Raw genomic sequence first — 26,132 nt, 5'->3', positions numbered from 1 at the left:
CCACCACCCAACGTTCCCTCCATTGCGCCATATTTCAACCCTTCTGCTAGGACAATAACATCGTACCTGGGCGGGTTCGACGAGTTCGCTCGCTTACTCGCGCACACCAAAGCATAGAAAAACGATGGATGGATTATTCAGCAAGGGTTTCCCCCTAGCTTCCCCCCCCCCCCTCCCCTTTTCTCTTTATGGACTTATTTTGTACGTTTCCTCCCAGGGCTCCCGTGCCTCCCACAATGTCGGAACGCTTCGATGACGCGCCATACTTTGTGTGGTGCAGTTAAAGGATACGGCGCCCCATACGGGAGATGAAGAAATTGTTGTTTTGTCATCGTACACTACTCTAGCGGGAAAGGTTTGGAGCAGGTTTTAGTGCACTGCATTAGGATATGTTTTTCCATTTCCATCGTCACAGGTAAAGCAGTCGGGAAGAAGTAAAAACAAGTCACAAAGATCAGTACGATGCACCAGTACGCACCAGCTTGTGCAAGCATACACGAACGGAGAGAGGGGTTTATTGGTGCATCGTGTGTTTGAAACGCAGGTGTACGTTGTTTGCTTGCCAATCAAGCTCCACCATAGGGTAAGATGTGGATTGCTTTTGTTCAATTGACTGCAAACGACTGTACAAACAAGTGATCTACGGTATGTGTGACTGCCGTATTGTACAACTCGAGTAAAAATGATTGGAAATTGCCTTCGCCTAAGATGTCTTCTATCAATGTGTAATCATAATTTTAGACAAATAAAATCTTCTGTTTTTTTGGTACCAGTTACAACTGATACTGTCCAACTAGATAAATCAAATATGTTTACATGACCCACATTACGGTAACACACACACACGCAAAGCCCCCAACAGAACGTTTCTTCTCCTTTCGTCACGCGTAACGCATCTTCTGGGCGCACATTCAGAGCATGGTAATGACACGCGTAAACAACACAGTAGGCTGTAAACTGATCTAGTTCGAAGTTACGTGTGCGTATGTACAGAAGACACACACACACACGATGCTGTCACGAGCTTAAATTTGCCGCATTAAATCGGCTCTGGAGTGGAGCAAGTACCCGCGCAAGTCATCCCAGGTACGTGACAAACATGAGCGCGTCTTCCGAGACAGTTAAGTGCTAAGATACGCTATTGGAGCAAGAATTGGAGCATTCTGGTGTGATTGCCAACGATACCAACACAGGTGGACGACAGAGACACCCGGGACGTATCGGAACGGAACCAGCATTGCACTTCACTTAGCAGCGATTTGTTAATTAACCTAGAATTACTTCCGTTACTCCGTGCATAGCCTCAGGGTGAGCTTGATGTGCAACGGATTGAAAGGCTGCAATCGAATGACGTACGTTCATCGTTTTCTTTCAGTGGGGGAAGGAGAGCCTCCGTTGGGACATCGATTGTCCCGAAGCGCTTCGCCCTTCATCTCATCTATTCCGGTTTAATTGAGATAATTGTGTAACATAATTTGCATGCTCCCAAACACAAAGTAACTGCTGCACTCCCATCTGTACACGCAACACGGACAATCAAGCGGTCAGGGGGAAGCATGAGTCAAAATCAAAGCGAACCCCGGGCACGTGTGCTGCGTGTGAGTGTGTGTCACCAACGCTATCGTCATTAAATTAATACATTCGCTTGAGCAATCAACCAGGCGCAAAAGATACGCCAAAGAGAAGCGGACAACGCCAAGACAGGTTGCTTTGCTTTTGTTGTGGCCAGAGAGCTTTGCTGTGTTACTGTGTTCTCGTGAGGTGAAGAAACCATCCCAGTGGCATGTGGTTCAAACTTTAGTCCCCATTAGTCTGTGCACCCCTTTTTTCCCTGTCACCGAAAAGGATAGGTTGGGATGAAATGGGAAACCTTTTGTAACAAGAGCAAGGTTGGTGTAGAGTGTAATGAGGAGAAGTAAAAAGTTTGCACTTTACTTCGACTTTTATCGCTGCGTAATCGAGACACTTGCGAGTTGATTGTTGTTAGGCGTCTAACGATGATTTTGAGCGTAAAAGAAATCACAAACAACGACACCGTCAATGGCACGCGTTTGGTTAGTGGTTGGGACACAGTTTTGGGTGGAACTGACTTTTGTGTGTTACTGGTTGGCTGGGAGTGAGTGAAACTTGCGTTACTCTCCATTAATATTGCAGGAAATTGATTATGAGCAAAGTTCAGCTGACAGTATTCCGGGATGGTACAGTAGGGCACATTTTCGTGCGATAGGGTACAATGGGGGTACAAAGCAATTTTGGATAAAATAACTACCATGTTTAAAGTCGTTTTATAGATGCTTTTGGTGACTCAATATTTAGACCTCAATAAATATCAAAAATCCTAAAAATAAACATTAAATTTTTTGTATGCTTTTGCAGCAAGACTTTCAATGCTGGACTAAACAACTAAACTACTGGATGAAATTCACTCTCTGAACATTTGAAGCTATTTACCCCTGTTCCGGGTGACCCTTTTAGCCCCTTCTTCCTTTACTCATTTGGGAGAGTGAAGGTGCCAAAGGGGAGCGCAAGCGAAATTCCATTTAATTACACCTTCAACCGTACGGAGAATCCACCAAGCCTGTAGCACAACACACAACACACACACACGCACACGTGGCACAAGGTCACAGCTGATGGGGCAGCGGCCCGCCAGGGAAAATACGTGTGCAGGTCACTCCATCAGGGAAATTGTTGTCCGGTACCGGTATCCGGTTGTAAATAAATGTCAATCGTGCGCTGGGCGGAGGGAGAGAACAGTTCCCCCTTGGCAGGCAGGGAGGCGCCAGCCAACCACCTTTTCACCACCTACCATGACAGGGTTGGTCAACTCACCACCCTCCCTACTCCACCATGAAGGGGAGCCCTATTTTTTAAGTGCATTTTTGATGTGACACCTTTCCCGGTGCGAAAGATCGGATCAGTGAAGGTGGCATGCATTCTTCAACATTCAATGTATCTGTCCGGTTTGGCGAGCGATTATAGGGGGACGGGGAAAATAGAGGGCACTTTTCTCCCCCTCACTCTTTGTGTTTCCCCTTTTATCACAACAATTTCCCACATAGTAATCCTTTCAAGGCAATAACGACTGTGACAGTGACAAACCTACTGGCGGCGTACGGTTGGTACCTAACACGCCCCACACCCAGTGAAACAAGTTCATTGTGCTCGCGAATTGTGTGTGTGTGTGTGTGTGTGTGTGTGTGTGTGTGTGTGTGTGTGTTTGTACTGGGAGAATAATTTGTCCCTAACACCGGTCTTTTGGTGATACTGTTGCTGCTACACCCGCTAATTGATTAAGTCGTTTAATTAATGAAAACCGATTGCTTTAAGAGACGCCGCCAGCGCGAACGATACGTTGCGCTCTCGGTACGATGACATACGACCGTCTCGTCCTGGTAGAGTTAAAGGGGGTGAACGACATAGAGAGAGAGAGAGAGGCAATCATGGGAATAAAAATACCAATATTTCCATCAAAAAACCAGGACGCAACCGTCCTTCCCCGTGCTGCGCTATCAGTTCGTGGTACACCGTTGCGTAAGGAAAGGAAAAGTTCACGTCGTACCTGTGTGCGGGTGAACACAAAACCACATTTCCGTGGACAAATTTCCCAACCCCCGAGGCAAAGAAGGGGAAGGCAAAAGTGCTATTAATTTTCATTAGGGACGATAAAGCATTGCTGTTGCTTCTACTCCACCCTGATGGAATCGATTCATGCCTTCCACAAGTGGAACGATAAACATTTTTTTTCGGAACAGACAAGGACCAGGATGAAATGTTGGGGAGGGCCATAATGTAATCGGTATCTGTTTCGGCTGCTCCACCGTTGCAGGTATCCCATGTATTAGTTTCGTTATTTTGCCTGCCCAACTGATAGCAAACGAAAGGAACTGTACCCACTCCCAGGAGTGTTATTCTCCCTCCACCGGACGAGCCAAAGAATCGGGAACCGCATAGATTGAAATTTATTTCTTCAACTTTATGTCTTGCTTGGTTTACGTTTCGAAATTCGAACGCAAACGTTACAGCACGCAGTGGAAAATCGAACACATGTTCCCATATGGCGTTCAGGATCAAACAGAGAGAGAATGGAGGGTGAGATCTATCGAAATTTCCCCAGCGACAAGAAGAAAGGTACGCTCGGGAGGTTTTGCGTTACAATCATTAAAGGCTGTGGCGCTTTCGTCGTCGTCCCGCAGGTGATGTGTGTGTTTGTGTGTTTGTGCGAACCAACTCGTATGTGTGGCGGTAGGGTTTAAAGCAATACACAACCCGAATTCCCCCACCATCTCCGTACAAGCCCCATCGAAAACAATAAATCCAATTGAATAATTTTCAAATTAATAATTCAATTGCCATCATCATCATCGTCACCGTCATCATCGTGAACATCATCAGTATGGGCCGATCGGGCCGTTATCGTGTAAATGGTGTCCGCACCATCGTTGCCGGCGAACGGGGGGAAGGTTCTATTTTCCGTGCTCTCCCGTTCCCTTACCCATCCCACATGGGAATGAAATTGCCTTCACATTTGATTAGTTTTATTGCGCAGAGGAAGAGCACTCTCGGCACGGTGGACACTCAGGCTCACACACACACACACACGTACAGGCGTCTTCAGATGGTTTAGATTAGTCCCTGCACGGTGTGCATACGCTGTACTGAGGGAAAGCACGCTGTTCGTGTGCGTTCCATCCAGTGGCGACTTTTAAATTACCGACCAAACTAGAATGAGGTCAACGGTTACTATGCACCTAACCCGACTAACCTCCTCCCCGGTCTAGCCGAGTTCACCTTAATTCTTCGTCCCGCTTGATACTGGAAAACCGCTACCGCTCAGTTCACTCAGTTGGGAAGAGTCAATATTACGGCCGGTTTCGAGAGACACAACACAACTTTGAAGTAAGCGAGAAACCCTCCTCCCCTGTCTGTATGCACTCTGCACAGTCAATCGGCTAACCAATTGATAATCTGGCCTCCGATCGACCAATCGATGACCTTATTCCCTTCTGTCCCGGACAACCCCCGTTTACCACCCTTGGCTTGGAGAGCGGTAACTCTTTTGCGTGCGCTTCCTACCGAACGCCTTATAAATGCACGTGCGGTTCAAGGGTCACGCAGACAGCACGGAACGGAACGGAACCGAAAGTACGCAAAGAGAGGTAGAGCTCACTTCCTTGAGCTCTCTCTCTCTTTCTCTCTCTTCTCCCTCGCTGATTATTATGTAAAGCAGAGCGTGTTTGTGTTGGTAGACAATGACCCAACGTCCCGGAGACGTAGACCAATACACGACAAACCGTGACAATTGACGTCGTTGATGGGTACGAGAATTGCGCTTAGAATGTCCGACCAGAATTGTGTGTGCTCCAATTTGCGGGGAGTGTGTGGTCTAGACAACGGCTCTAGAGGTGGACGCTCTCTTCCCAATGGTTTGGATGATTTGTGTGTGGATCTTTGCGGTATGTTCATGATGGCATTAATACACACTTCACGAGCCGTGAACGTCCATCGGTCCGACGGCCCGGTTGTTTGGTGGTTTGTCAACGAGTTTCGATTTTCGAGCTAGAGTGACAAACACAACACACAACACACAAACACACACTTAGACTTAGACACAAACGACCCTCGCGGTCGTGAGTCGTTGTGAAACGAACCCGGCGGGTTCTGCTTTGCATAAGCGTCGTCTTCAACTTGAACCACACCACAGACACACAGCGACGCACGAAAGAGAGACAGCGACATACCGCTGGTTATGTAGTTGCGGGACCGCTGGACGGTGAATTACTGTCCGCTCGGTAAATAAGCCGACAGGCCGGAAGGTTGGCAAGCAGCAGCAATAGTAACAAACAACGTCACCGCCATCATCATCATAATCATTACGCCGCTATCTACCTACCTTCTTCATCCACCCCGAACTTGCAACTGGAACCCCTCCCGACCTGGACTGACATGGTTCTAAAAGCGAGTATCTTCCTCAGAACCTCCCACCCCACCTAACCAACGTTCTATCCATTGCGGGAAACAGAGAGGCCGTCCAAACTGGCGATGACTTTCCATTGTTATACGCTTCAGCTTCGCGCCATTGCCTTTAAAAATGCGCTCAGAACCATATGCAAGGGTGGAGTGGAGTGTGTGTGTCTATCGGAGGTACATTCACCGAGTACCGTCTATTTAAACGACACACTTTTGATGGGCAAAAATGGGCAATTGTTTTGCTGTGGAGTAGGAAGCAACAAAACAAAACCGCGGACGAGCGCGACAGACTGATAAGATGTCTGACATGGCGAAAAACCCCACCAACATCCCGAGACCAGCGCCGGCGACAGCTTAACGCAAAATTTTGCGCAAAAGATATACCATAGAAACGCAAACACACGCAGAGCGACGATGACTAGATGACGTTGCGAGCAACCGAACCCGAACCAAGTGAGGACATATTGCGCTGGTGACGTTTCGCACTCTGGCCCTTGTTACGGTGTTTCTTGGCGAGCAGTGCGGAAAGGAAGCCATAAATTAAACCGAACCCCTCAGGTTGACTTGAACATTCGTCTAAGAACGGACCCGTCTGGGTCGTCGACGAATGTGGACAAAAGTGGTTGAGATTTTGTGGTGTTTCTTTGGTGGTCGTGGTCGTGGTTTTTTGCATGGTGCAGTGATATCCAGGCTAATTAAAAAAAGCGAAAACAGAATTAGAAGCAGATGGCCCCAAAATCTTCCAATGTCCAGGAAACCAACCAAAGCCCAAAACTAGAACTCACAAATTCTATTGGAGCAACCAGTCGTACACAATCTAACGACGCATGCTTTTGACGTTTCGTGACGGGGAGCGCGCTCGGGCCTACTTGATCTAAAGACTGCACGCATGGACTAACAACAGCACACACACACACAGCCAAACACTTAGCCGTGTTTGTCCACGGCCGTGTCATTGATAATTTTACCATCCATGCGTGTAATACCGTCCCAGTGAGTGCTTTGAACGATTGCGTGATAATGGCGCCCGGCTTTATGAAGCGCCAAACATCATCATCATCATCATCGTCGCAACAGGAAATGATGCTGTGTGCAGATTGTTTTGCCTGTATCTCTGTTTAACTGCGTGTTTTCACTTCTCAGTTTAGCAATTGTCATATCTGCGGAGGAAAAAAGGCATCAAAACTGTGCAGATATGCTAGCAAGACTGTATTTTCTGCTCCGTGTGGTTGGAGGATCTCTATCGGCCTAAACCATGACTACCGTTAGGCACTCCGCCAGAGAGCTCCTGTTAATGAACTGCGGAAACACAGCTCCTTCTTGTGCTCTACATTTCATCGCGCGTCTCTCTCGGAGCTCCTGCAAAACGTCAATGACCGGGGATTACATCTGCTGCTGCTGCTGGTGCTGACACTCTCAGAATGGATTCTGAGCTAATCGTCAGGTTCGTCGCTGACGGACCAATTATCATCCCGGTGGTAATTGAACGCAATTCTCCCCAACCACCACTACACCACATGGATAGAAATTCAAAACGGGATCACTCACCAGAACAGAACTGAACCTAACTAATCTGGAGCAAGTGCAGTGCACCTCTCGTCATGCTTTATCGTCATTGGTTTTGCGTGTGCTTACACCTGTAATCTCTCTTAGCGCCATTTTCCCCCCCTAGTTGAAGATGACTTCAACAGTGATGGTGCTATTAAAAATTCCCTGACAACCATGCAGCCGTGCACAAATCGTGCTCACAAAAAAAAAAAAACTCCATTACGTTCGGTAAACATTCCCCATCGTTCGGAGTTCGGAGGCGCTAAAGCGGATTCCACAGACAAAAGCCGTCGCATCGAGACTGAAAAGGAGAGTTCCACGGTGCATCCACATCATCATGCAAATGTCAACCTGCCGGCCGGTATGAGTTTATGGGAATGGGGTGGGTATTTTGTTGTTTTCAATTCCACCTCTCTCTCTCTCTCGGTTGCAATGTTGTCCACACAGCCATACAGGTCTGACCTTCATCTACTTGTCTTTTGCCGGGGACTTGTGCAGTGGTAAGAGACACCCCCCGAAGGTAGTACACGTTTCGTTCTGCCGAGGTTGAAGCCATTTTCTGTGTCGCACTGTGTGTGTGTGTGCTCTGTGTTTTTTATCCGTATCCCTGTTTGGAGCAAATGATGATGACGACCAGTGTACAGTGTTTGTTATTTACTACTTGTAGAAAGAGAGACAAGAAGCAAAAAAAAAACATCTTCTTCTCAACGTTCCTCTCTCAGTGTGTTTATGTGGGCGTTTAGAGCATCCTGGGGGATGACGGGGAACAGGGTAAGAGATTGTGTGTTTATCTCAACAACTTTGCTGGTGGACAAGCAGAATGATAATGGCGGGTGGTACGATGGCGGTACGATGACAGATTATTATCTTCTTCGGCCGACACTGAGGGGTGGGTGGGTGGTTTGGAGGGCACTGTTTCACTGGCCCGATGTAGGGCTTTCAGCGGCAAAACGTCTTCTGCAAAACCCATTAAGGTTCTCTCTCACCCTCTCCCTGCCGTTTTTCTTTTTAATCACACAAAAACGTATTTGGCTTTTTGTTTTCTTTTCCCCTTCTGTTTTCGAATTGGTCTTCCTTCCCCCAAAAAAAAAACCAAGCAACAACAGTGCGGAACAAAATAAATCATATTCAATTTCTTTTACAAACAGCGATAATTAAACACGAGCCTCCGATCACGGTGGCTCACAGTGTTAAATGACAGGCGGAGTGTGTTAATCTACGATTTACAGGTTTATTGCAACGCACTGAAAAACACAACCGTTGTGCTTGTTTTGTGTGAACAAATGGTAGGCAGTAAAGGAAGAGGGAAAAAAGGCACACGAGAAGATAAGTATGTTTGTGGTACACATTAGCACCTCGGGGCGTCGCTCAGGTTGAAGTCACCCGCATCTTCACGAGCGAGCGTATTGGCGCGCTAAACAATAAATAAGAATAAACAAATCAAACGCCAAATTATAGAGACGCCGTAAATATGCGCTGCTTTTAAAGAGAATGCCAGCATTTATTTTGGGTTACGTGAGCTCCAACGCTTCATCGATTCGGTTCGATCGATTCGTGTAGGGCCTTAAAAAAGCCCAGGCACAAGGACGCGCATCAAGCGAGGACGCTAAAAGAGGGGAAAAAAGGTATACCTCCGTAACCTCCTACCATCCTCCATTCGTCCGTTCGTTGCGTCACACGTCAAACACACACAGACAGGCTTTCTTCAGGTGTCATGTTTCACATGACACAGCCCGAGAAACTCAACGGCGAAGCAAGGAACGCGCGTGCAGGACGCGATATTCGATTTCCCCGTCGACTTGGTCTAAAACCTTCCAGCGCGCGTCGTTGTAATTGAATGTTGCCATCGTTTCCTGGGTTCGGTTTGTAGTATTGCTTATTGTTTTTGAAGATCTGAAGCGATTGCTAGCTGCTGTATCCTATTTCCTACTTCTTCAAAATTAACCGAAAGCTGCGGATATGTTATACGTACTACATGTACGAGTACATTAGGGTCTAGCTTATGACTTCTTATTAATAATCTAATTTCCCTTGCGTTGTGTAATATAAAAGCAGGAACTGTCCACTGTCGTCATCCGAAAGCACTTTCCCATTCGTCCCACACATCAACACGTTAAAAATGGAATACACTACTTCCCCCCTGACGAAAAAAACCCATTACAATGTCCCAATCGTTCGCATCGATTGGTTTGGCGTGTCAATCGAAATTCAAACGCTACACGGAGCGCAATTAAATAAATTGGTATCGGCGGTGCTACGACCTACCCCTCCCCACTATCATAGCGCCGATCGTGTGTTGTCCCTTGTCCCGTTGCGCCATGTACCACACCACAGCTCCCCTTCTTCCTTGCTGACTTCCGGCGGTCGTCGTTCGCGTCGCAGCAGTTAAACGCTCCCGTTCGGATGAAAACCGGAACGTTTGTTTGGCCACGTGCGCAGCACTACCGGTCTCCAATGCGCAACAAGTGGCAATGGAGATCTTAGAGAGATTGCAAGCGCATCGCGTCCACACTTCCATTGCTATTTATTTATCAATGAAACCCAGTGTGTGTGTGTGGAACGACAAACGACCCGGAATGTGGGAAGTTATTGGAATAGGGATTTAGAACTTCTGTGCGCACGATTGCAATTTTGTAGGACAACTGAAGACACTTTTGTTGGCTGTCATTGGAGCAGTAGAATCACACCGGAACGGTACAAGATTAGCATGATAAGGTCGTTTTTGTATGTGTGTAGCTATTTAAGATACTTGTCCACCAGTAGAAAGCTTACTGTGATACTATTTTTAATGCTCCAACCGTGGTGTGTACTTGGTCTGATAATGAACTGTTATAAGACGCGCCTCAGGATGACACGGCTTTGTGTCACGATGATTTGTGACATCTTATTCCTAAGGTTCTCGTCCACTTGCATGACGATCACAAAAGAGCTCACAATGCTAAAAGCTGCTTCGAGTTATGGAGATGCCCGTTCGTCTAAAATGGTTGTTTTTCTTTCCATGCGCTGATTAATGATTGAAATGTAAGCATATCCGGGACAACCTTTTTTTTTTGCACATCCGATCACACAATTACCGATCGCGATGTACCGATGTACCCAGGCCGCACACTGTTGACATTGAGCTGTAGCGTCGAGATTTCGACACGCCATCGCGTAAGGTAATAAATAGAAAATTGTCCCACCACACGAATCCAATTCGTCACGCGCTTCCGTTCCAGAACCACCATGAGGCCGTGTTTTGTCAGGCTTCGTGCACAAAAGTGAACGATCACATCGATAAATACACAGGGTGGAAACATATTCCGGGCGGGCCCTGTACATGACGGTACATGATGATCGTAAGCCCATCACGACAGGTTGCAACGGTTTGGCGAAGGACGACAGATCAAACAAACCAAACTACACAGCACAAAAACACGCCAACTGACCTCACACGCCTATTCAGCAGCAACGTTGGCAGGCCTAGACCTAATTCCGAGACCCCCGTTTAAACTTGAAAAACAACACACAAATGTTTCAAACGGAACCGTATCTTATCAGACGGCCGCTGTCAGGCGGCGCGTCACCACTCGGACAAACGTTTGTACCGGCCGCCCAAGTCACTGCGGGCGAACGGCTGCACGGGCGCAACACGGGCACTTGTGGAAGCATCGGTTGGCCATCCTTTATCTTATCGGTTTGCCGAGAAAATCTACAAGCACCCACCGGGGCCCACAGCTTGTGGGCTGTGTAAAGGGCTTGCGGAGCGCGTTCTTTATCACGCCGCGGCACTTGCACACTTGCTGCCTGCCTGCCTGGTTTGCTGGCTTTTGTTTCCGTTTGATGGCGCGTGTAGATTACGGCACGCCACCTCATAAATGTTCCAATTTTGTCCATTTCCTAAGTGGTTCCTGATAGGAGGCGTAAGGTCGCTGAGCACTCTAGAGTGGGCAGTTGTGAGGTAATGTGCTAGGTGTCCAACAGGTAGGGAGCAATTAAAGTCTTCGGAATTCTGAAATTAAGAGCGCTTAAATCACGATTAAAAGTGTCTCGAAAGAGGGAGATCGGGTGTACGGATGCAATAAATAATTCTATCGGGTTTTTTTTTTCTTCTTGCGGTTAGAGCATTGTGATGCAACATTGTAGCCGGCAGCCGAGAATGCGATGCAAATGCAGCCCGGATCCGGTTTCTAGTGAAGCAATGCCACTCCACCAAGCCACAAGTTGTTTGATTCGCAATCGCATAAATCCAATGCAGGGCAATGCAGGGCGATGAATGAGAAAAAGGGGGAAAGAAAACAGTCAAATTTATTAAGTTCTTCTTAACACCTTTGATTGTGTGTATTTTATTCCTTATGCGCTGTTCAGCTTGATTCATTTTTGCTCATAAATAAGATGGCCCATAAATAAAAGCTCATGTCGCTTCTGTGTGCCTTGCGTTTCGCCCGCGCGTGTGTATGTGTGGCAGATGAAGAAACGTAGAAAAACGAATCTTTTCCTGAAGAAAAAAAAAACATCACAGTGAAGCAATCAAACGCAGAGTGGGCAAAGAAGTTACGCTTCTCGGTAGGGATGCTCACGAAACAAGTGCTTGTGTTAAACGTGACATTTGAATATGGCAGTCATCCGTTTTTGGCGAACATTTTACACCGTAACCTGTGTCCTTGAGCGCTCGTAAGAGCTCTCTAACAACGAAACTGTTCCCTGGTTTTTGGGTTTTTTTTTTTTTTGTTTGACAGTGCACACACGAAAAAGCCCATCAACCACCCATTATGCAGGAGGTCAGCATGGATCAAACGTACGATAACGGCTCCACCGTTCCAAGGAGCCACATTACAGACTGACACACATCACGCTTGAACAGCAAAAAACCGCATATTCTTCTCCTAACTAAATCTCAAACACATTCCAAGAATTAAAGGCCTGTTGCGTTACGGAGCAGCGGGTTCTCTCCGTTTTATCAATCCGCGCGTCCCTAATTTGCGGCTCGTAGCAGGAGTCCTTCACTAGCGCGTTTCGCTGCGCTGCGTTGCTGCGCTGCATCGCGCCAACTGGTCGCAGCGGGCGGCAAAGTGGTTTAATTTAACAGCTTACGTTAGCAAAAAAAGAAACGTTTGAAGCATAAAGTAAACACTGCAAAGAGATCTTGCACAATTTGATATGAGGTATTTCGTTTTTTGTTTGTTTATTTCCCCCGACTGAGTAGTGCTTTGAATGCGCGTTGATGGGGTCGTTGAAACTGAAATGCTTGCTTAGAGTGTAGCATACAAATGTGGTACAAAGTAAAAGTAAAAGTTATTCCGACTTTTTTATATGAGGAATGTTTTTAGTTTTAAGGCAATCACTGTGTTGAGCGATTTAAGTACAAACGGTCTTGCTGTGATCGTGACAATAAGATCATTCTTCTTACGGCAAGCAAGTATCCATTCTGAAGTCATTGGAAGTTAATTAATTAAAAACTACTTCATTTAGACACGTTTAACAAAATGCAATATCATTTAAATCTCTAACTAGCCTCCCTTGAACAGGCATTGCAACACTAATTCCCATGACAATGTTCCATAACTGCAACGCACAAGTTGTCAATTCTCCCCCATGAGCGCATGTCTTGATCGCTCCCCATCATTAGCGTCGTGTATGTACCATTTAATCTATTAAAACCTAATTATCAGGAAGACAATGATGTCTGGTGCAGCGGACCACACCACTCGTGGGGGAGGAGGACCATGATATGGCACAAACGACCCCTGCAACTCTGGCAGCACACGGCAGAGAAAGGTGAGTTGAAAAGCTACCGTCAGACCGTTGCGATGCAGTTCGATAAGAATAATTCGAATCATAATGGTAAGTGGGGATCACAGTACGGTACGATATAAAGTTATTATAATAATTACCAGGACAATGATTAGCACAGCGCTTCGCGAGACCGATTAGTCACAGATAGGACAGTTATCTTACGATTGCAAATCACTTCAAATAATTCACTTCCTTTCATTAAAATACAATTTCAAGCTAAATATGACATTAAACATTGCAATTTAAAAACATTCAAACACTTAAAAGCGCATTATTTTCCTGCCGATTGATGTCCTTAATATTGTTCTAATAGTGCAGACGGTGTTTCATCAAAAGCATTGCTCCCAAATCTGTAGCCTAATGATGATAGATTTAAAATTATTTCCACTCGATTATTAGTCACTGGCTGGCATTAAAATGTCTCTCAAAACCCCCCAATCGCAATTTCCCTCCCATTGAACGATGTTACCATTTCGAGTGATGTGTTCCGATTCGTCAACCGAGATACAGCGCACCGAGAGCTTCACAGAGAGCTTGCAATATAAATATTTAAAAAAAAAACACACACACACATAAATAGACACCCATACACATCCTGCTACTGGTCGGTAAACCTTACAGGGAAATGTTACAGCAAACGCGCCCGCGTTTGTAAGGCATCCCTCGAATGTAAATCTATCCGAGCCTTATGGACTAGAATTGCTGCGTGTCTGTGTGTCTGTGTGTCTGTGTGTCTGTGTGTGTGCGTGGTGGGATTGCTTCAACACACATAGCTGAAACGAACCACCGAAGACCGACCGATGGTGTGTGGGCGTGTGAGTGGAGATATTTCGAGATCTTACTTACTTTACATCGACTTCTTGGCAGTTTTCTCGACGCGTACGCCAAGTGTCGCCGTAACGTAACACACATAATCGAAGCGGAAAACACTTGTGTCAATACCGTAGCGACATTGGCCGACACTCGCACGAGAATGGATTTATGAGTGGAGAAGAAGGGAAGAATAAATTGAGGGAAAATAAATGAAATCATTGTTCCGCTCAAAGTTTCTTAGTTTCATGCATACAGAGTGTTTGGTTTCGAAATATCGCTTAATTAGGGACCATTGTTCCCATTTAAATTATATTACCAGTTTACTTCACACATGTATGATGTCTCCAATGTACGTGCAAGTTGATCATTCCAATCTGTTTTTATTAAAACTAGGCTACCTTCACCTAGGATTTTACATCAAAACGACAACTCCAAATGTGTTGTCTTTGTACCTTAATTTCACCCCGCAAGCGAAGCAAGTCTCGACCGATAAAATGCAGCTTGCCTGATAACGTATCAACCGGAAGTACGTGAAGACATCCACCACGCAGCACAACAATAACAACAGCGACTGACAAGTAGCGATGTAGCTTCAAGTTGGCGACTGCTATCTCCTTAGACAATTGAATCGCTTCTTACCCTGTTTGCAAACAAACAAACGCAACTTTTCCCCCTCAATCGGTTTTCATTTTCTCTCCAACATGAACCATTTCTGCATTTGACATAATGTAACACAAAGTTGTATATAAATAACTCATTCGCTGTGCCCACATGCGCTCAAACTCTAATCAACGATCCGATTATATTACGCCATCTTAATTTTCCATTCAAAACAGCATTGCACAACGATGGAAAGCCTTCCCAAATAAACCCAAAAAAAAAAACATAAAAAAACGACTCAAATGAAATGAAATCGAAATTTATGAAGCGACAAAGACATTTCCCTCTCCACGATGTTTTTTTTTTATTACCATCGACACGTCGCGGGTGTTTCCGTCGTTTCGATTGGATAAATTTAGCGCTATATCTTTCATCACTCTACACCCTTTTCCTCCAGCCTCCATTGCCCCATGCCCTGACAGATGCCCGATCGGTTGGTGAGAAAATTTCACTCATTTTCCGCACCGCAGCACCGAAGGGCTTGCACATGAAATGGCCTTTAAAAAAGGGTTCATTTAAAGGCAACCCTCTACGGATGGAACTGTGGCCAAGGGACTGATTTTGGGGAGTTGGTTTTGGTCACTTTCAGCTCAATTTGTTCGTAGAAGTACGCGCGGTCAGTTTTGGTGGCTTTTATGAGTTTATGAGCGTGTTTATGTGCAATTGGAGTCAATTATTATCAGCACAATTAGGCCGCATCGGTTCGGTTGTTTTTGTATTTTGGCCTATTCAAACGTCCCAACACACAAGGTGTCATCGGCACAGCGGGTGTCCAGTTTGGCTGTGCGCCCTGTAGATGTATGTTGCTGATCGACCCCGGTGCGCGCAACAGGTTGCTGACGAGCGAAATGTCGCCCCCGGTGGATGGTTTTGAAAGCTCTCCACTTTATCGCAAAAGGTTAACCTGTGCGATTACGCCTCCATGGTGGTCGCACACATTGTCGCACATCGTGCGGCTAGGATTTACATGAAATTACTGATGCTGAAATTTTCTTCGATACATTTCGCAATTAAAAAGATAGCCCCCAACACTCAACCACGCAAAGCGAGCGCAACGGGAGAAAGTTACAACGACCCGGCGCTGCCAATATAGAGCAGTAAAACGTCCCTCCCCAAAATGCACAAACAAAAAATCGAATTAATCAACCCACGGCACGGCGCGAATAATACAATTTGCATCCCCCGGAAGGCCCCGGCACGACCAATGGGCATGACGAAAATGTGTCCCTTACCGTTACCGAACGCGGAAAAGTAAGAGCGAATCAATCCGGGGTGCGTGCTGCTAGATTCTCTCGCTCTCTCTCCAAAACGAAAGTGGCAAACGTGGCGGCGGCGGCGGCGGCATCTGTCACACGACGCATGACATGCCATGGCTTCAATGCCAGCAGCAATGGGGAAGGGAGCTCGATCTCTGCTCCCCGGCAGTTGGTTGATGGGAGTGAATTTTTCACTTTTCTGTCACATTTTTGCCTCCAAAGGCAAAGGGAGAGAAAGCGCCCAACAACGGTTTGACATATTTAGAACAAATAGAGCAGTTACAAAAAGTGGCTACTGTAAAAAAACAACACAGTCCACAATTCGTTACGTCCACCCGGTCGCTTGGTTCCGGTGTGAGTGTGTGCGCGCTATGAAAAAAATGGCGGAACGCTGCAAACGCAGTTGTTTTAAAAGCGCTAAGCGTTTCGTTATTTGCGACGAAAAACAAAAGCACACACGCCAGCAAAACATTATATACATACGAAAAGGTAACATACACACACACACACACATTCCTCGGAGGTAAATAACATTGCACGGCCCAAAGACCTAATGAAACGTGCAAAAGTTCACCAGCTCATCTGCCTATGTAATGGTGCCGTTTACAGGCCCAGACACACAACCACTGGCCCCCCTTTGTGGTTTGGTTCATTAAAAGGGTTTGGAGCTGCGTTGGTTGGCTGGGTTGGAATAAAAACAACAAATACAAACCCTTGTGGAGCGCTAGAACGTACGTGGTGTGGCGTGAAAACTTAAACCCGTTGGCGCATTTGGACTTACCTTGCAATCGTGATTGTGACGAAACACTATACCCGCCATCAGAACATACCTTCCAGCACACACACACACTCACACTTCGTGATCTTCATTCGATCTACAGACGATCCTCTTTTGCGACAGTTTGGCAAAGGGCGCCTCAGGTGACATCTTTCCCCCCCCCCCCCCCCGGCGGGGCTTGTAGTTACGCTTGGCGGTGCAAAAACTCATGTCAACTATGCACTACTGCTGGAGTGCTGCAGAGACCCAAACGGTTACCCTCGAATGGGTACGGCTGGTTCCGACAGGGGAGCGTAACAGAACAACGTTGCAAGCGATCACGGTTGGAGTGGGCACCGCTGGTTACGGTTGATCGGTCGCGCAAGAGCGGTTGTGGTTGGGATTTTCCTCTGCTGGTAGTTTCACTAAAGAATCTGTTCATCCAACATGTGGAAGATACCCTCTGCAAGAAAAGCAACTGGACTTGAAAAACTGGGGCGAAAGTGGTATCGTTTCTAGATCTAAGTTCCAGCAAACGAAAGCTCCAAGAGGAAAGCGAGACACTCAATCCCGAATCCGAATTGGAAAACTGCAACTGAAATGGAAAATATTGCGGTGAGGAAAACTTCAACACAAACGACAACTGAGTTGCTTTGGTGGCGACGGCACGGGTAACTAGATTAGGTTCGGTGGATGGAGATGTCTTCAGGTTACTTCCTCCACCCAAAACGAGCGTTGTGGTGTGCGGTTTCACTTTCCTTTTTGAACTCAGTTTTTTTGTAGTTTATATTCATCCATTTGTCTACCGCCTAGGCAGCGTGCAGCAACCGCCGTCAGTTTGAAATGTATAAATAATCAAGTTTTTGCTGCACCTAACCAAGCGTAGACAGGAGGTCTTACATTGTAGCGGGATTAAATCAACAGCACAAAACCATAGGCTGGCCTTTATTCTGACCACACGCAATGCAGCACAGTGAAACGGAAAGGGTGGGGAAATCTGTTACCAAACTATTTCTATAACTCAATATAATAATGCAACAAGGGCGGCAGTAGTGCTTGCGAACTGTGAATGACGCCAGCAAAGCAGCCGGAATGCACTGAGCGACACTTGTAGCACACAGCTTGCACGGGTTTTGATAACGCACAACAATGACGACATAAAGAACGGTTCAACGATGACCCATAATCGCTTAAGCGCGATAATTCGCGCTATACATGGCCAACCTCGGGGTGCATATTTTGCATGCGCATTGGGTTTATCATTTCACAGAAACTGATGTACAAGCTGTAACAGCATGGCATGTATTTCGATCAGTTCCAGCAATGTGAATTCCACCACATAGGCTCACTCTTCAGAGATTCGTTGGTAATTCGTGGTGTTGGTGCTAACGCAAACTGAGTATCCTTTTCGCATAACCTTCTCAAAAGGTTCCTGTTTGTGTAGGATCATGTCGTTTGTCCAATATTTGCTCTGTTCTCTTTTTGGTGCCTTTTCTTGTCTAGTGCATTGTATGTTAGCATTCTTATGAGCATGGGATTTATTAGATGCATATCCGGTATGTTTCATTCTTACACAGACTCTATCACACATGTTTTGTTTTTGAAATGTTTTTTTGCACTGTATGTCTAGGCTTTGCTGATTTATTGCACCACGTGTACACGGTTCATTGCCTTATGTCTGCCGCAGCAGAAGACGTATGTTTATTTAGGCCCAAGATGATTGTTTTGTAGAATTTGTTATAGTTTTACCAAAACGAAAGCTCAGGATGCCTAAAGTCAGTATGTTCAGCCCTAATCTTTTCGACAGTGCAAACGCTCTCTGGGAACATTTACATAGCCCAACAATCAATCCAGCAGATCCGCAAATGCAGGCCCGAGAGAAGCCCTCTGTTCGCGCGTAGCACAGTAGCCACCCCCAGAGCACTGCGCAGCACGCGACCCAGTGGCCCTGGGTACTCGCATTGATACGCGTCGAACCGAGACCGAGGGGTGGTGGAGGTGGCGCAACAACCGCAGATTCAACTGCAGCACGCCGTATCAAACGCAGTTCAGCAATGTGTAGAATGTTGACGGTGCTAAATCATGTACAATTGAGGGACGGATATAGCCTGGCGGTGGTGGGCTAAGGTCGCTCGGAGAAGATCGGGGCAAACAAACGGGCAAAAAAAAACGAGAAGAAAAAAAAATAACTTCCCCACGACAACACACTCACAGCTCCGTTATGGGACAGGGAAAATGGGAAGAGTGCAAGAGCACGCGTCGCGGTGCAAAAATGTTGTAATTAAACGCGCAAATCCACCTGCCCAGAGGGGCGGTGGTGATGGTGGTGCAGTACACACTGTCGTGGCAATTAATCAGCACAAACAACCTGCTCCGGCAAGTACGAACATGATGCGCGGTGTCGATGCTGTAGTTAGAGCTAATGCCGAACAAGGCGTAGGAAGGCTGTTCTTGTCAAACGCCAAGAAGTTTGTTGTGGTGTCACGGTCAGAATGAAGTCGCCAAACTTAGCTTTCGGCGTGGATTGGTGTCACACTGGATCGCTTACACGAACGGTACGCTCTTCCTAACAAGGTTAAAAGCTGATGAAGGTGTCCGAGCTTACAGATGATGACTTCCTAACGGAGTACGGATTTACGGGCCAGTTTACGAGCTTGTTTTCGATTATCTTTATATCTCTTTTACAGCACCCTTATTTGTACCTTCCTTCGGGTTTACGACTTTACAATAGCTATAGAGAGAGAGAGAGAGCGAGTGTCATTTCTTTCCCATTCAGATGCACGACTGCAATAAACGCACTTGTTATAGGCAAACAAGACAATAATAGACGGATGCTACTAGCACCAGCACCGACAGTAAAACCACATCGGATCAATTGACGCACCATCAACACGGCGAGGAAGCCTTTAAGCGCCCCCATTACGACCGGCCAGCGCCGGGCTCAATCAAGCTGTACTTTATTGGCTCGATCACCACCACCATCATCATCACCATCGTCAGCAGCATCAGCATGATCATCTTCGTTGCTCGGTAGGGTGTAGCAGCTCTCACATCACACACAAGAAAATCAAAACACAAATCATAAAATACAGACCCCCAGCGAGCGGCTAAAGCTCGCCCTACCCCCCCAAAAACACGCGCGTTAATTGATTAATCACTTCGTTTGGCTACGATTTAATGGTTCGGCTGTGGCGTTGGGAGCCGCAAAACGAAGGAGGTCAAGTCCAACCGTTCCATGGCCGGTTGGCTACATTGGCATTGGTAGTGTGGCCACGGTTTGCCAAATTCTGTGCTTCGCATTTCACTCTTTAAAGACGAGCTCGTATGTGACACATACGACGAAAGCTTGTTCTACACTCCGTTCATCATCGTACACACTGCGAGAGAATGAGAAAAAACGAGGTCATCGTTTTGGGTGGGTAAGAGGAACCAGTGGGAAGCGTGGCGTTTCAGCTCCTCCTGCCCGTGCTCCACGGGGCCCACAATCAGCCCGTTCCGTTTCAATGTCATGCCGGGCCAGCATTAAGTAACGAGGCGAGCATGCGGTAGCTTTGCGTTGCATGTTTGCATGCTGTGACGTACACGGTAGCATTAATTGAAGACTTGTGTACACACGCACACTCACACACACACACACACAAACACAGTGGTGGGGTTGGACCGCGTGCTCGGAGCTTCAGTCTCCCGCATAAGAAAAAAAAAAGACGAGTTGGGAAGATGCGGCGGAAACCACTGGCAAGAGGTCGGAGAAGGAGAGGGCGGCCGTTGCGGTAAATAACGACAATTGCCATGTTGCAGCTATTTATTTGTGTGTTTTATGCGAGCGTCTAACGTCTCGCAGTGGTCACAGTGGCGCACTGGAAGGCAACAGAAGACGACCACAAAAAAAACGCTGTGCTTTGCGTGTCCGTGTGTACGCGTTTGTGAGTTGAGCCGGGTTGAGCACTGAGATTCCATAATTGCTTTATGGATAGTTGGCTTTCTTCTTCCGCCCCAGGATCGGCTTTGAATGTTTTCAGTTGTTCCTGCCCCGTTGTAGTTGACAGCGATGGTAGCGCGCTTGTTCGGTGCTGTTCTGCTCATAAATGTCATGTTCTGTTAACTATCTATGCTAGACACAATCTGATACGCGACATTGCTGGCGGAACCATAAACACATTTTAAACCGATGTTAATCAATTACGCAGCAGAACCAACAATTATGTTCATTCTTTTCTTGTAAGCGAGCTACAGCTAAGTGGTTTACTTGCAGTGGAACGTCATGCAGTCCTCGATCTTCAATCGTGTGGATACCTTCAGCTGAACTGGCCCATTGAGAGGCTCTATCGCCGTGTCAATCACGGAACAACCATCGTCCCAGTGGTTTTTGTAGCTTTCAGGAGGTTATTAACATTGCCAAAGAAGCGTTGGGAAAAAGTGGAATGAAAACTTGAAGAATGACCCAAATTTCTTGTTACTGTTCACTCCTTACATGTGTCAGAACAGAGTGATAGTGAGCTAACAAATTGCTCAATAAAACAGTATTAAATTTTCATAATTCAAAAACACTCTGCTAGACCCTGTTTTTTTCCTTTCCACAACAAATTCTTCCGCGTCTAGGCACCAGTAGGACAGTAATTTGCACCCCACTCAAAGCATCCGGGACAAGATAATGATCCAACATCGTCATCACGCCTCCCCTCGCAAGATCTCCTCCTTACTCATCGCGCTCTGTCCGCTCGGTCCGCAGGCGCGCAACAATTTTAATCGCATTGCTTCCTTTCCGATCATTTTCACCCCATTTACTCGCGGCTGCCGCCGGCTATTAAAGTATATTAGATAGCACCGACCAGCTATCCGAGCATGGGGCAATTGGTGGTGGTCGGCAGAAATTAATTTCGTCTCGGCCAAACCTCGGCCAAAACGATTTAATATACAGCAGCAACACCAGCAGCATTCTGTCATTCGGAGACGAAGGCACGCTTTCGGGCGATTTGGGCGCTGATGATGAGCTAACGCGATCAATAAGATGGTCGCAAGCGAGCTTGGGTGAGATGGGAAGATGCAATAGAGCATGAAGTAAAGGCGCTGGTTTGTATAGAATGGGATGTAGATCAAATCCCCAATCTTTAAGTAATTGTAGTTTTAGTGTAGCCATATTTTAAAAAGGTTTCCCGCTTACCTGTCCTTAGTAGGAGGTAGTCTATTACACTTCTACGCTTTATCTCCACCAGCAACTGTCAAACGGCTTTACTTTGTGCTATTCGTTAAACTCTTCTTCCTCTTTCTCTCTCTTTCTCTCTATTACAAACACACACTCACTCACTGCACTTCTCCACAACGACCTGTTTGGGTACAAAACTAAACCAAAAAAAAGAGAGAAAAGAATATTACTTTTAACAACTCGTCACGATGATTGCCTCCCCCTTCCCGCATTGCATTCATTGTTGGTACGTTTGTGTGTATCGGTGTGCCGCCGCCGCTTCTATTGTGCCGGTCGCGCTTGCCGTTTCATTATCGATGATGCACACCCCTACAACGCGTGCATCGGGCTGAGCATTCAAAGTAGCTTCGTAGTAGCCGTCGCTTCTGAACGTACTCCTCTCCACCTTTCAAACAGTACACGTTGCACCTGACGCGTGTGCACGCATACAGACACACACACACACACACACACCGACACACGGCGTGCTGTTAAGGGTGCATCATCTTATGCATGGGCACGAAATTAGCACAAACACACACACACATGAAGGGGGGGTTGATGGATAATCGTAGCAACTTTTGTTATTTACTGCTGCTACCGCTGCTGGTAACAACAGCTTGGGGGGGTTGGGGTGTTGGTTTCTGTTCTTTTCCCCCCTTGTTTCACTTGCAACGTGTATGTGTGTCTGTGTGTGGAGTAAGCGATTTTTTGTTTGTTTGTAAAGCTTCACTTTTGCTTCACTATGACCACCACCACTGCCCCCGTTCAGGGGGTGGGCCCTCACATTGTTGTAGTCGCGGCGTTTCAAATTCCTTCCCCTCCCCTGTCCCCCACCACCCACTTCTAGGTGCAAGCATTGCAATTTCGTGCGTTTGTGTGGTTGTTTTATGTTACGCAAGTGTAAGTTTTGTGCCGCGTTTTTTTTTCTTGTTGTTGTTGTTCGTTGCTTCGTTCACACGCGCCATGCCCCGGTGTGTGCCCGGTTCTAATCGCATATCGAATCGATCGATGGATGACGGCAGGGGTTGGGGTGCCAACGCAACAGGGTGGTCAGCGAAGAAGCGCTCAAGCGCGAGAGGGTGGTTGGGTGGCGATGGAAAAGAGAGAGAGAGAGAGAGCGAGAGAAAAAAACTCTCCATCGATATCGTTTGATGATGTTGTTGTTGGTTTTTTTTACTTCTTCTTGTGCCTCACATATGGAGTGTTGTTTTTTTCTTTTCAAGGTGCACACCAATTCTCACACCCTACACACACACACACACACGAACACACACGCACACGTGAACGGGGGTGGGGTGGCCTTCATCGACACTCAGCACGCTTGGGAGGGTTCGTTTTTCGCTACCATATGTTATCGCACAACCTGCCCAACGGTGACCAATGCGACCCGGCCGCGGCACGGTTTATCACTTATCGCGCCACCCGTACCGGGGGCGATGGGGTGGGCGGCACACACATACACCAGCAAGGGCACACAAACACACAAATAAAGAGTAACGTCTTTCGCGCGCACTCTTATCCTTCTTTCTTGAATACAAAAATTGAGAAAAAAAAACATATTTAAAAAAAAATCTTACCACACACTCTTATTCCGATGTTTTACACGCACGGTGAAGATGATTTTCCGCGTTTCGTGTTTTTTCTTCTTCTTCTTCCGCTACACTTTACGTTACGGCCGATAGAAGCACAACAACCGCCACTACACACTGCAACTCGACACTCACCGACACGGCGTCACGATACGGACTGAACGGCTTGCTCGGTTCGCAACGAGCAGCAAAGCACAACACTAAACAACAGTGACACGCACGCACGGAGCGAACGAGCGCGCGCGGAAAATCGTAGCACACAAACAGCGGCGCGAAAAAGGCACTCACGGAAACGCACACGCACACTACCGAGCGCCGCCCGGTACGGCGAAAAGTGAAAACAAAGCACCAACACTACCACCGTTCGCTGGGAGGCTTTTCTATCATACTCTCACTATCTTTCTCTCTCTCTCTCTCGCGCTCTCGCTCTGTTTCACTCAGTCGGTTTGTCACTGCTACTGCACTGCTCGGCCTACTACGCGCCGACAGTAGTACTGTCGGGAAATTCTTTCACACCGGGACAAGGCACTTTCAACCGGATTCGGTTTCAATTCGGTGCTCGCCAGCACGTGTTTCCGGTTGACCGTTCGCCTTTTTTTTGCACAACTCCTTTGCACCGCACTACATTGAGCAGGAGCAGTACACGGTTAATCATTTGCCGCCCAATGCCTTCACCATCTATCTAATGTCCGTTTTGGATAACACTGTCACTCGAATAACCATCATCATCATCATCATAATGCTGTGACGGTTGCCGTTGCAAGCATTCTTTCTTTTTTTGCACGTAAAATTTCCAAACGCCCTTTATTCATGGCACTGTCGTGGATGAAAATTCACTGCGCCGCGCAGTACCGGTGGCCAATCCGTGTCCCACTTGAGCACGCTTCGAGTACGGGACGTGGTGATACCAGTGCTTGAGCTTAAGCTTGGATGAATTTTCAACACAGAGCTCGTTTCTATGCCTGCCTTAAACCAATGAGATGCAAAAGCAACAAAAAAAGGGGCCACCACTTTAAAGCCTTGTTTTTGATCGAGGAAAATTCAACTACTACCCAGCAAACGTTTGCACTAAACTATACTTCTTCCTCCTTTCAAACTGTCTGGCCACGTTGATTCTAGTTTTGCAACTCAATGCAGCAGCAGCACACGCAGCTTTACACGCAACAAATGAAGGCGCTGGCCGTACGCGCCCCTTGCGATGGGTTATGGGGTTTTCCCAACGGTACTCCCGTACATTGGCGCGCACTTTTGGAAACGGAACGAAAATTGGAATAAAACGGGCACGGTCGCTAACGGTCGGCACGCTGCCACGGCATGGTACGCCACACGCGTGTTTGCCTGTGCCGCGTAGAACTAAAACTGAGTGCGCGGTTGTGCGTTGTGTGGTGCTGTAGTTGTGCTGTGCCCTTTCGCATTAGCCCGAACCGAAGCACGAAGTGAGCGCTTCGCACCCGATCGAAGCGGGGTAAACGAGAAAGCTTATCAAACCCGAACGGAGCTCGTATGTTGTGATGCTTCTTACCCTTGCTGGAACAGTGCTTTACACCCTTAAAGCAAGGTGTAATAATTGTCTAAGATGTATTTCGGTTGGAGTACATAAAAAATGAATATTTGCTTGATTTTATGGATATTATAGAAATGACACGATATGCATGGATGGAAAAGGATACTATAGAAATAATCGCACGCTTTTTATTGATTGGGAAAATTTGTAAATAAATAAAGCATTATGACTGTTTTTATTAACAATGTTAATGAATAAACCCCTAATAAGGAGAACCAAATAAGGAGAAGAACCAGAAGATAAATAAAATACAACATTATCGATCAAAACAAATGTGCTTGCTTGATGAGCTCTTATTTTGATGTTCTCTTGAACGCAGGTTTGCAATATTAATATGATTAAAAATCATTAAATTTTCTATTAAAAATTATGAGCATGATGAGCAAAACTTTTGCACCGCACTGTAACAAGCCTAAACGTGTGTGAAATATTTCATTCAATTTTCAAGCATTCAACCAAACATTTTGAAGCTATTGCCAGTCATTATAATGCCAAAGTTTTATCATATTGACATGAAGCAGACAGATTTTGAACAAACACAGCTAACTGCATATTTTTTTCTCTTTTACAGCGATAATTTCAATGTGAAAACGCAAGTGGCTCGATTTCATATTGCTATCACTTGCACGCAACATTGCATCCCACAACTTACATCGTTTGTCAGCGTTTGCTGAATTGAGGCGCTGTGATTTTAGCTTTGAGCTTCGAAAATAAATATCTTTCTCATTTATTATTTGGGGCGAACATGCAAAAGTATGTAAAAATAGAGTATTATACTTTAACTAAATCATTCATCTAGTTTCGTTGTACTCATTACAAAACTCTGAATAGTTTACACTGCTTATATAGTAACATTAGTAAATTGTTCTAACGATCAATGACATTCATTAGACGTCATAATGAAATTATTACCAAATTATTGCAAAACTTTCCCATTCAACTGCCCGTTTCCTGTGCCTTTCTTGATTCCAGATTGTTATTTTCATTGATTACGGAGAATTTGTAACGCTATGTG

At 46.3% G+C, this 26,132-nt stretch overlaps 1 protein-coding gene and 1 long non-coding RNA gene across 6 annotated transcripts in view; one reads left to right on the top strand and one right to left on the bottom strand.

Moving 5' to 3' along the window:
• The window catches only part of LOC121596020, a 37,002-nt gene extending 12,072 nt beyond the window's left edge, over positions 1 to 24,930 (bottom strand). Inside the window, exons 1-3 of one of the 5 annotated variants that reach the window (XR_006005232.1) lie at positions 23,542 to 24,930; positions 21,941 to 22,119; positions 20,498 to 21,802 (exon numbers count right to left, since the gene is read on the bottom strand). The gene's annotated coding sequence lies outside the window, so the exon portion shown is untranslated. Of the gene's footprint in view, positions 1 to 10,946; positions 10,967 to 20,497; positions 21,847 to 21,940; positions 22,120 to 23,541 lie in introns of those variants that run through there. The other 4 variants (XR_006005233.1, XM_041920584.1, XM_041920585.1 and 1 more) reach the window with 4 other exon arrangements.
• LOC121596025 lies at positions 11,218 to 25,867 on the top strand. Its single transcript, XR_006005234.1, has 3 exons — positions 11,218 to 11,481; positions 11,621 to 13,275; positions 25,689 to 25,867. It is a non-coding gene; the product is annotated as an uncharacterized LOC121596025 (long non-coding RNA).
• The last annotated feature ends 265 nt before the right edge of the window (positions 25,868 to 26,132 follow it).

Source organism: Anopheles merus, chromosome 3R (assembly GCF_017562075.2).
Source record: "Anopheles merus strain MAF chromosome 3R, AmerM5.1, whole genome shotgun sequence".
In the NCBI taxonomy this organism is placed as follows: Eukaryota; Metazoa; Arthropoda; class Insecta; order Diptera; family Culicidae; genus Anopheles; species Anopheles merus.
The sequence above is the reverse complement of the archived record's forward strand: the minus strand, read 5'-3'. Positions and strand labels throughout refer to the sequence as shown.